This window comes from Camponotus vicinus, unplaced genomic scaffold, assembly GCF_025532165.1.
Source record: "Camponotus vicinus isolate PSW18456_S1 unplaced genomic scaffold, iyCamVici1.0 SCAF_11, whole genome shotgun sequence".
NCBI lineage: Eukaryota > Metazoa > Arthropoda > Insecta > Hymenoptera > Formicidae > Camponotus > Camponotus vicinus.
Genome location: NW_028141947.1, coordinates 3,982,501 through 3,993,600, shown reverse-complemented (window position 1 = coordinate 3,993,600; position 11,100 = coordinate 3,982,501).

Here is an 11,100-nt window from a genome sequence, read left to right as displayed (position 1 = left end):
AAAGAGAAAGTCGACGATCTAAAGATTGTAACCACACAAAGTGGACGCGTTAGTAAGAAATCTGATCGTTTTGAAATCAAGCGTTAGAAGAACATATTTAGCGTTTTGCTTTGTATAATTTCCTGAGTTCATTTTTTCTGTATTGAGCTATTTCGATATATGTACAATCTTAGACTAAGCTTTTACGATAAGTTATAGATATTCGTTCCCACGAAAAGGGGGAGGATGTCCTGGCAAGGATAGTAGAAAATGTGCCCGAGCACTTGAAATATTTTTCTAGAAATAAACAGCCGAGCACTTGAGTTAGAGATAGAACAGATAGGTCGCCCGGGCATTTTCGGTCCGGGATGTAAAGAGACAGTGAGAATCTCGGCGTCGTTGCGAGAGCACGAGGAGTTGCGAAAGGATCGCGCGAGTAGGAAGATCGACCCCTTGTATACACGCAGTGTTAATAAAGTATTATATCCTTTTAAGCTTAGATAAGTGGCTCAGCTCATTTACGATCCCGATATTCGCGATTACGTTCAAATCAACTATAAAAACTTATGAATACATTTTAGAAGAATCCACCGACAAATAATTACGTTAATATATACACTTTAATTAGGCATAGATACAAAAAAACTAAAACAAGAAATACTTAGGTGAATAATGCAAATACACTAATTTTATTCCTGCATGTGCAACTCGATCGTTCTACAACAATTAACTGAAAAGGAAGAGAATCGGGGCGTACGCGTTTAACTATATAGTACAAATTATTCAACATATTGTGTTATTTATTACGAGGCTTGTTACTTTCATGACGTTGTTACTTTTGTCCCCGGTCTCCCCTATATAAAACATATTTAATAGTTCCTTCCAAGAGATCTTATATTGAATGAAAGATGAATATTTTCTAAGCAAAATTATCTTATTAATTTTTTCCTGTTTTCTAATTCTCTCTGTTTGAATATCGGAGTGAAGAGAAATAATGCGAAGCAAATTAGTAGCGTAATTGGTTCTAATAAGTGTCATTATTTAAGCACGAGCAATTGTGCTTAAAATATTTTTGATATTTTGTATATATAAATCAGCTGTGACAGGAAAATAGAAACCTTCCTCGACGTCAACGCTCGATGGGACTCCTCGAGCGCTAATTGCGAAAATTGTGTATTTGTCTTATCCGTCAATTATTTGGTACATTATTAATTTAATTAAAATTATAGAGAAGCGACTACGGCCGGGATATACTGGGTGTTAAAAAAGTCTGGACATGGTCGAATATCTCAATAAGGAAGAGTTTTACTAGAAAGTGTTTCAAACAAAAGTTGTATGGTTGAAGAGGAGCCATAAGATGGTTTCATTGGTTTGACCTTGACAAGTTGTTTGAAGATCACGTGAAGGTCACCTCCAACTTTTTAATGGGACACCCTATATACTTTTGCATATTCTTGTAGCCTTCCTCGAGAGCTTTCCAAAACACTATAATTAAATATTTTTCCATTAAGTACTTTTCGAGTTATGAGGCTTGAAATAATTTCTTAATTTTACATAAACTGTAAAATATCTTGTAAAATATTCATTTTTCGATTATCTTACCTTAATACTTTTATGTACAAAATAATGAGAGGAATCAATTGGTGTAAAGAAAAAACATAGTTGTTTTTAAGAAAACATATGTAATTTGCAATTAACAATTCCATATTTGTCCATTTGTTCCATTTTGTCTGAAACACTTTCTAGTAAAACTCTTCTTCATCGAGATATTCGACCGTGTCCAGACTTTTTTAACACCCAGTATATCGATCCGCCGAGAGAGAAAAGGGCCAGAGCCCCGGAGAGAGACACGCGACGGCTGACGCGGACGCATCAGAATATTGATTTCGTCAGCTAAAATCCCCTTAGCGGGGGAAGAGATCGATCGCCTAGCGCGACGATCAAGGAATCACTTTTTGTCTCGAGGCCCTAGCAATTAGATTGAATTGTAAAAGAAGTCAGCCCTCGCGGAGTCCTGTCGCCTCGTAAAAAAGAAATTGTAAATTACAGCGTAAAAGATTATCACGGTATTTCCCAGGTAGAACATGAAACTCATAATGACATCATTATGACGTCATCTAAATGTCATTTTTAAGTCATAGAAAAATCATAATGATCTCATTTGATATACTTTTGGCAATGTTTTGGTGACTTATTTATATATATATATATATATATATATATATATATATATATAAATAAGTATATTACGCAATTACTTGTTTATTTAATTATTCATGTATATTTTAATTATATTTAGCAACATAATCTTTTTAAAATTATATAATGCGATTATTGAACTTAAAAATTTATGATTCTTTTTGTCATCTTTAACTCATTTTTTTAATCATTTTTGTTTAGGTAACTTTTAAGTGATAAATAAAATCATGATGATGTCATAATGATGTCATTATGAGTTTCATGTTCTACCTGGGATTGTCAATGATCCGGTATAAAAGATTCGTGTTGTTCGTCAAATTGTTGTATAAAGAACTTAAAGCATTTTGTCAAATTCCATATTATACAAGTGAATTGTGATATAAAGATCGAAAGTCGGGGTCAGCCTGAGCGTACAACGACAAAGAGTGAATTGTGTTCGTCGTATCAAACGTGAGTCGAATTATATGAATTCGTATTTTCTTACTCTAGCACTGCTTCATTTATTTTGCACGCCTTTCCTCGGGTCGTCAACTGTACCCACCTTACGATTTGTCTCATGCAGTTGTTCTTATTATGTGCGATAAAATCCAGAGAGTCGCTAGTCTTTTTAAAGCTAGCTGGCGCCCAATTAAATTATTTAATAAGAATAAACTTGAATGATAGTCGTAACTCAGAGCCCTACCAGCCTACGGACCCAGGCCGCGATAGGTGAAGCCACTTGAAAAAAGTGACTGTCTCATTTCGTCCAACGTGGGGCAAAGTTGGAAAAATTTGTAAAATTTGTCAACCAGTATAGAGAATAAAGTGTCGAGAAGATCTTTTGTATTTCGAGCATATATATACAGAGGGAGTCATGGAAATTTTAGCCCACGCGAAGTAAGGAGGTAGATTGGCTCAAATTAAGAAGGAAGGACTTGTACTGTTTTGTGATATGCGCAATAATTAACGAAAAATTAAATAAAGAATATCGCCAATCTGCGTGAGTAGAAGCGCGCGGCGACGAGAGTCGTCCCACTGTAAACCTATACTACGGACGTACAGTTTTACGTGTTGTTTAATAATTATGTGAAACTGAGTATCGTGCATAATATCGGGATAAGCGGTCCAGCAGTGTGTCTTCGTGTACGAGATGAAGAAAGGATTCTCGAAGCATTTTATGAAAATCCTGGAACTAGCGTGCGTCCTGTGGAACATGAATTTGGTTTTTCGCGATACGCGGTACATCACGCTTTACGTGTAACGGATTACGCCCGTATCATTACCAACGTGTGCAATACATTTTATCGAGGGATTTTCAACCACCCAAACTTTGTAACGCGCTTAATATTCTATCGCTTGTAACGCTGTTTTCTTCAACTGTTTTTCTATGCTTACTATCGCTTCGAATTTAATTATTTGATATTATTGTGAATATTCCAAAATGATTATTGGCTCTGTTATATAAAATTATTTATGATATTATGTTATGTGTACGTCATTATTTATTATTGATCGTATTTATTACATATTTTCGCAATTATTGCAAAGAAATAAAATAAGTTAAAATTGTCGAAAATTTTGCGAAATTAAATGCATTGAAGCTGTCGCAATTTTGCGAAATTAAAATAAATAAGATTCACGATATTTTGAAAATTTAAATAATAAAATTTGTCATATTTTGCTAAAGTTTGAATAGGAATCAGTAGAATTCCATGAAATTCGGATAAAATAATCAAATAATATCCCTCAGCTTAAATTTTGAAAATGGAAATTGTGTCTTGGCAAGATAATTAAAGGAAAATTAGTAAAAATTGAGTAAATTAGTTTTCATGGAATGAAACACGCAGTTCGGAGACTATGTTCTTTTCCCCGCAGGAAGAATGACCAGATCAAAGTCAAATACAGAAAATGCAAGAGCATCGTCAAATGTGAGAGTCCCTGACCTGCCTCACGGTGAGGCACTCTCCACCCCGTCTGAAGGAGGGAACACGGTAAGTAGGAACAGGCCTGCCGACGCTGCTCAGTCGCTGGACGCTGACGGGGGGCACTTCCCCCCGCTCAAGACTTAAATTTGCCACATGAAATCCCGAATACTCTCTCCGTATCTGTTCGGGCGGGTATCGGGAGGGGAAGGGGTTCGCGTTCTGCTACGCCTATCCCCGGAGAACTATTACATAGGCAATCGTTGAATGGAATGACTGAAATCCCGTTAGAAAATTCGAATTCTATTAAAAGAAAATTAGAATCAGTCGATACGAGATTAAGACGCGTCGAGGCACTCGAGGGCAAAATGGATGAGTTATTAAAGAATTTTGCTTTATTTATGAGTCAAAATAAAGCGAATAAAGAAACGTTAAATACTCGAGGTATAAGAGACGTTGATTCAAGATACGCTAGTAGCAATGTTAGAGATAGTGAGATCGATTTGTCAAACGCTCGAAGCAGAAACGACAATCGATCAAGAAACTTTGAGAATGTAGAGATTGAAGTGTCAACTGCTCGAGGCAGAAGAGACGGTCAATCGACAAATAGAGTAAATTTAGAAAATCCTTCGCGGCCCTGCTCTACGTCTGAAGGAGGAGCTACGAGAGGTAACGCATTAGAAAATATTGAGGTGTCAAATTTTGGGAATAATTGTGAGAATAATTTTGTACCATTGTCAAATAGGCTATCATGAGAAAGATTTTTGAATCCCTCGGGGGCTTTTGTTCCGTATCATCGGGATAATGATACAATTGTCGAATCAGTAGAATTAAATAATAGTGAGTCGCCTAGGTCGTCTGGAACCAGGCAACAAAACAAATGGATTAATTTCGAATTGCCAAGGTCGACAGAGACAAGGCAACGAAGCGAATCGAGAGTAAATCGAAAAAATCCGGTAAGATTAGCTGCAGGAGGGTCTCGCAGAATCCGTTTTCAGGAAGTAAATGATTTTGAAAATTTTAATTCGCGTTCTGATATGGATCGAATAAGTAGGTTTAGTTTGAATAGAAACAGGGAAACGCGTGAACAAAGAGAAAGGGAACCAGTCCGAAGCAGTAACAACGGCCTGTATTATCGATCGAGAGGTCAAAATCGAACAATATCACTCAATAGAGGAGAATTTATCTGGCGAGATAATCAATCAAGCGACAGTGACGACGATACACGACGTTACGCGCGCTCGCGAAATCAATACGACAGACACTCTCCTTTGACAAATCGGAATAATCACAGACGAAACGATTTTCACTCCTCGTCATATGATCGAAATTTCAATTCGGTAATAAAATTTGGACGAGTTGTTAGCGATTGGAAAATCACGTTCCCAAAAACAGAGAAAGATCCCGAACGATTTTTGGCAATGCTAGAATACCAATTAAGATTGAGCGGAATGCATAAGGACTTATTTGTTCCTTATTTGGCAAATATTTTTGAAGGTCCATATAGAGATTGGTATCTGATGAACAAAAGACGTTGGTCAACTTGGGAAGATTTTGCGCAAGCTTTTCGTTTTCAATGGAGGGTAAGGAAAGACGATTATGTTCTTTTTCGAGAAGTATGCAATTTGAAATTAGAGAAAAGCGAAACATTGGCCGAACACGCTTGTAGAGTAAGTATCCTTTTCAACAAAATGCAGAATTCCCCATCATTCTACGATCAATTAAGACACATCTTAAAAAAATTTAATCCACGGTTAGCTTGCGAGATATTAAATCTGCGGTTCAATAATTACGACGAATTCCTCCATTACGTAAATGATCGGAGTTATTTCTATCGACAGTCGTTCGATAAAAAGAAAGAACTACGCGGCAGAGCTGGTAGAACCGAGTTAAAAAATCTACAAGGGGTTACTGACGAAGACGACACAGTACAGCCGACGGAGGACGAAGATAGTGACGAACAACCAGCCAATTTAAATGCTATTAAACAATCAAACACGGCTAATAAAAAATTAAATAATTCCAAATCGCTGACGAAACAAAGACTCGAACGCAACTTAGCTCGTTTCGAGAAAGACACGAAGACATCGACATCTGCTCCCGACGGGAAAACGAAAACATCTCAAACCAAATTTGTTCCAGATCCGACAAAAGTATTTTGTTATAATTGCGGTGTAATCGGACATTTTGCTCGATCGTGCACGGCGGAAACGCCGGTCATATGCTTTATCTGCAGAACCGTAGGCTACAAGAACAAAAATTGTCCAATGCGTTCGGAAAACGACAAAGCCCAGCAGTAACTCAGCCTCAAGTTACCGCTACGACGGGCAAGGATGAAGAAATAAAATCGGTCAGGATGCGATAATAAAAAGGCACGATTCCCCAATCCTACGATTGTTCCTCTCTTATGGCATAGTGGATGATTCGACTTATAATTTAGATATCTCCCGGAAAAAGTAGGTTTGTGATACCAATCGAATTCGATTAAATTATTGTTCACGATTATCGTAACATCAAGAAAATTAAGTTTATTATCAACTCTCTCCTCCAATGTGAACTGAAGCCTTGGGTGAAAAGAGTTGAAGATACCCAAGACCTCATTGAACATAGAAGAGGGAGCCGCCAAAGCTATATCATCCACATACCTATAATGGAATGGTAGATTGAAGGGAACTCGTCCAATTGCTTTATTTTCCAAATTTTGCAGAGTGATATCGGCAATGATGGGGGATAGGGGAGAGCCCATGGGAGTTCCGAATGTTTGTTGGTATATTTTTTCATTAAAAGTGAAGAAAGTAGAATTTAATATAAACCGAACTGCAGTCAAGAATTCGTCGCGGGGAATGCTGCACTTTTCTTTTATTAAACACCATCTCTCTGAGACGCTATCCAATGCTAAATCTAATGGGATGTTAGTAAAGAGAGAAACAACATCCAATGATAGTAATTTAAAGTGGTCATTTAACTGTACACCTGATAGTTTTTTGACTAATTCAAAGCTATATAACATGACTATGTGCCCTGGGGATAGCGTCATAGATGATGTTATGTAAAAATGCAGCTAATTGGTATAGGAAAGTGTTGATTGAGGAGACAATCACCCTAAATGGGCAGTTCGACTTATGAATTTTTGGTAATCCATAGGCTCTTGGTAACACACTATCAGTGCAGTTCAAACGCTTGTAAGTCATATCGGAAATGTAGTTATGATTTTTCCATCTTACTAGCAACTCATGGAGACCATTAATCATTTTTCTAATCGGATTTTTACTTAAAATCAAATAGGTGCTTTCGTCACTAAACATATCTGTCATCTTTTTTAAATAAATCTCCCTGTCAAGGGCAACCGTGACATTTCCCTTATCCGCTCTTGTAAAAATAACGTTGAGATTTTCCCGTAGGAATTTTTTTGTAAAGTTTGCCGCGCGAATAAGTGTCTCATCCTCCTCCGACACACCAAAAGAGTGGCCAGCTATCTTATTAATTATTGGGGCAGAGCGGCTCCTGATAGCAAATTGATGTTAGGAATATTTTTATTTTGAAAATCTACTTTGGTTGTCAACTGACGCTTGCTTAGCTGAGGCTTTTGTAACATTTCTTGGATTATATATCATTGTTACGTCCGGTGGATTCCACGATTCTTTTCTTTCTTCGAAACGATATCGTGGAAGAAAAAAATCAAGGATCGGCTTGCATTTGAAACACAAAACGATCCTTCTTCAGAATAATGATAGCACATAGAAAAACGCAACCTAACCCGCGTATATAACCATTTAAACCTAACAAATCTAATACTGAGAATGGCCAGTCGAGATAGCGTTAATGGAACTCTAAATAAATTCGTGAATTATAAGACAAAAAGTTGTTATAAGAAATTCCAACTGTCCCGTATCTATTGGTACGGCTTTATGTTCGAAGCCTCTCTATCTAAAGAATTTTTAAAACAAAGATCTGGTTCTCGGGAAGATTGTCAAAATCTAAACATACAGCAATATTCTTGAAATTGATAGTGCACGTGCGCTCGTTCGACAGGCCACCCTCAAGCGTTCTCCGAATCGTTAAATCATCAAGAACGATCAACGAAGCTAATCAACTTACTCCCATTCTCTACTGGATGGAGCTAAGTCTCGAGCCAAAGGGCTTAATCAATAAAAATCTTAAGAAACGCTTCTCCTCCCAAAATTCTCCTTGTCCTTAAGAAGGGAGTATTAAAATTAATAAAAAACATTCCCACCATCCAGTAAGGAGGAGGAGTAATAACTTTAAAATGCAAGCGCAAGGCGCGACGGTGCGCTATTAACACTCCAGTTGACAGTTTAGTACGCTAATTCTTCCGACGAGCAGCAGTGCAGTTGACAGTTCAGTTCACAGTTCCAGTCAAGATTCAGTCATTCAATTTTAAAATTATATAGCCTCTAGGATCCTTTTTTCTCGCATTATGCAATTGAGTTATTAATCTGTTTTATATCACAGTGAAAATGATTTTGTTAACATTGAATTGTGCATCGTGTGAATTTTCTGATGAACAACTCCATTACCCAGCTCTTCATGTTATAAACCTCCGACCTCAGCCATTGCAATTTTATCAACGCACTCATTTTTGTGATGTCAACGAGTTGTGAGTAAAATAGAGTAATTTTTATTTTCTCCCTTTCTCATATCTTACTATCTCACAATTTAAAATCTATGTCTGACAAATAATTTTAAATGGTTTAATAACCATTAAATTTTTACTAATTACTATCAATCCTTGTCTCACCTCTGCTCTAGTCTCATTCCTTGTTCTTCCCAATTCGCCTGGAATCTCCGCAAGACGATTCGCGAACAATTCCCTGTTCGCCGGGAATCTCCGTAAGGCGATTCGCGAACAATTCCCTGTTCGCCGGGAATCTCCGTAAGGCGATTCGTGAACAATTCCCTGTTCGCCGGGAATCTCCGCAAGGCGATTCGCGAACAATTTTCTGTTCGCCGGGAATCTCCGTAAGGCGATTCGCGAACAATTCCCTGTTCGCCGGGAATCTCCGCAAGGCGATTCGCGAACAATTCCCTGTTCGCCGGGAATCTCCGTAAGGTGATTCGCGAACAATTCCTTATTTCTCTTTATTAGCTCTTTCTGATTTATTTAGCGAGAATTTATATTATTTTCTATCTTTATATCTCGTTTCAGCCCTTCTTTATATATATCTTTCCATTTCTGTTTTTTTCTTTACTCCCTTTCGTTTCTTTTGAATTTCCCATCCTTAGATTATTATTAATATTATTATCTTTTTTTTTTCTTTTTATATTATTTTCCTTTGAATTATCATTACTTTTGGGAGAAATAGATAAATAATTTTGTTGAAATAGATAAATAATTTTCGAACTTAGACTTGGCGAATCTCTTATCTTAATTTTATTATTGTATTTTAATTTAGAACTGTTTCAGCGAATTTAGAAAATTTTAATTCTAACTATAACACATATGCTCAAGCGACAATTCTATACTTCCCTTAATGAGTAAGCGTTATTCATATTTTTATTATACATTCACTTTTTATTTTGTTTATTTCTTATATTATAATAATTATGTGTATATTGTATTAACCAGTCAGAATTTAATTCTTAAATTCGTAAATTCTTCCCTGCATATTCTGACTGATGACCTCCGAACGATTGTAACACCCGCGAGAATATATACATACACGCACAGATATCCACTTACGCATAGCTACAACTGCTAAGATGTATTTTTCTTTCTTTATTTTTTTTTATAATATATGTATTTTTAATTAAATGTATAATTTAATTATTTAACCCGTTCTCTTCCCAAAATCCTGAGATCGTATTAGGTCCCATCCCGCGTAACAAGGATTAAATTCCTTTACCGAAAAGGGACCATCGAAAGAATAGACTTAAAAACGCAGCGTTAAAAAGACCTTCGGTCGCTGACCTGTGTCAGGCCCTTCACATTCGTTCGACTCGATCCATACACACGCCCGAATAAAGTGTGTCACGGGGTAAGTAAGTTGCGTCCTTCCATATGGCCCATCCATTCAAGGGTCTGGACATAACATCATCAATAAGGTTATTTTAAGCATCCTTTAGCGCAAAACTTGCTCATTTGTAAACAATATGATAGTTAAAGATATATATATATATATATATATATATATATATATATATATATATACACAGGGTGTCCCATTTTAAGTGTCCAACCCAAATATCTCTCATTTTTTATTTTAGAGAAAAATGGTTCAGACATGTTTTGTATGGTTTCGAGGGGACCATAAGATGGTACCATTGATTTGATCTTGAAGAGTCATTTGAAGGTCACGTGAAGGTTACCTCAATTTTTTTAAATGGTACCCCCTATTTTTTATTACATATTCTTGTAGCTGACCTCGAGAGCTTTCCAAAACACTATAATCAAATGTTTTTTCGTGAAGTACTTTTCGAGTTATAAAGCTCCAAATTTACAAAATTTTGATAAAAATACAAAATATTTCGTAAAACATTCACTTTCCGATAGTATTATCTTACATGATCCAGCCAGTCAAGGCAAGATCCGAGCATGATCCAGCCAGTCAAGGCAAGATCCGAGCATGATCCAGCCAGTCAAGGCGAGATCCTGTATTGCCTGATAATCAATGAACTGTAACAATTGTGAAAGTGCAATTGTCAATTCTTTTAATGAAACAAATATCAAGAGGCTTGTTTCAAATTTCTTACTTGGGCAACTTTCGGTATTTTGGCGAAGTCTCAGACAGACGCATATTATTATCCATTGATTTTTTTTTGATAAGACAGGAATTTTTGGTATTTTGGCGCTTTTTTTCTTTATAATTATGGCTGCTTATCCACCAAATGAAATTGTGGACATGATTCGCATTTTGGGTGAGGCCAGGAATAATTACTCGGCAGCAGAAAGGCTTTATGCTGAAAGATTTCCAGACAGACGCCATCCTGATAGGAAAATAATAAAAAGACTCTGCGACAGAGCTGAACAGGGTTTTCTTAGAAGAAACCGGCGAAAATCGGG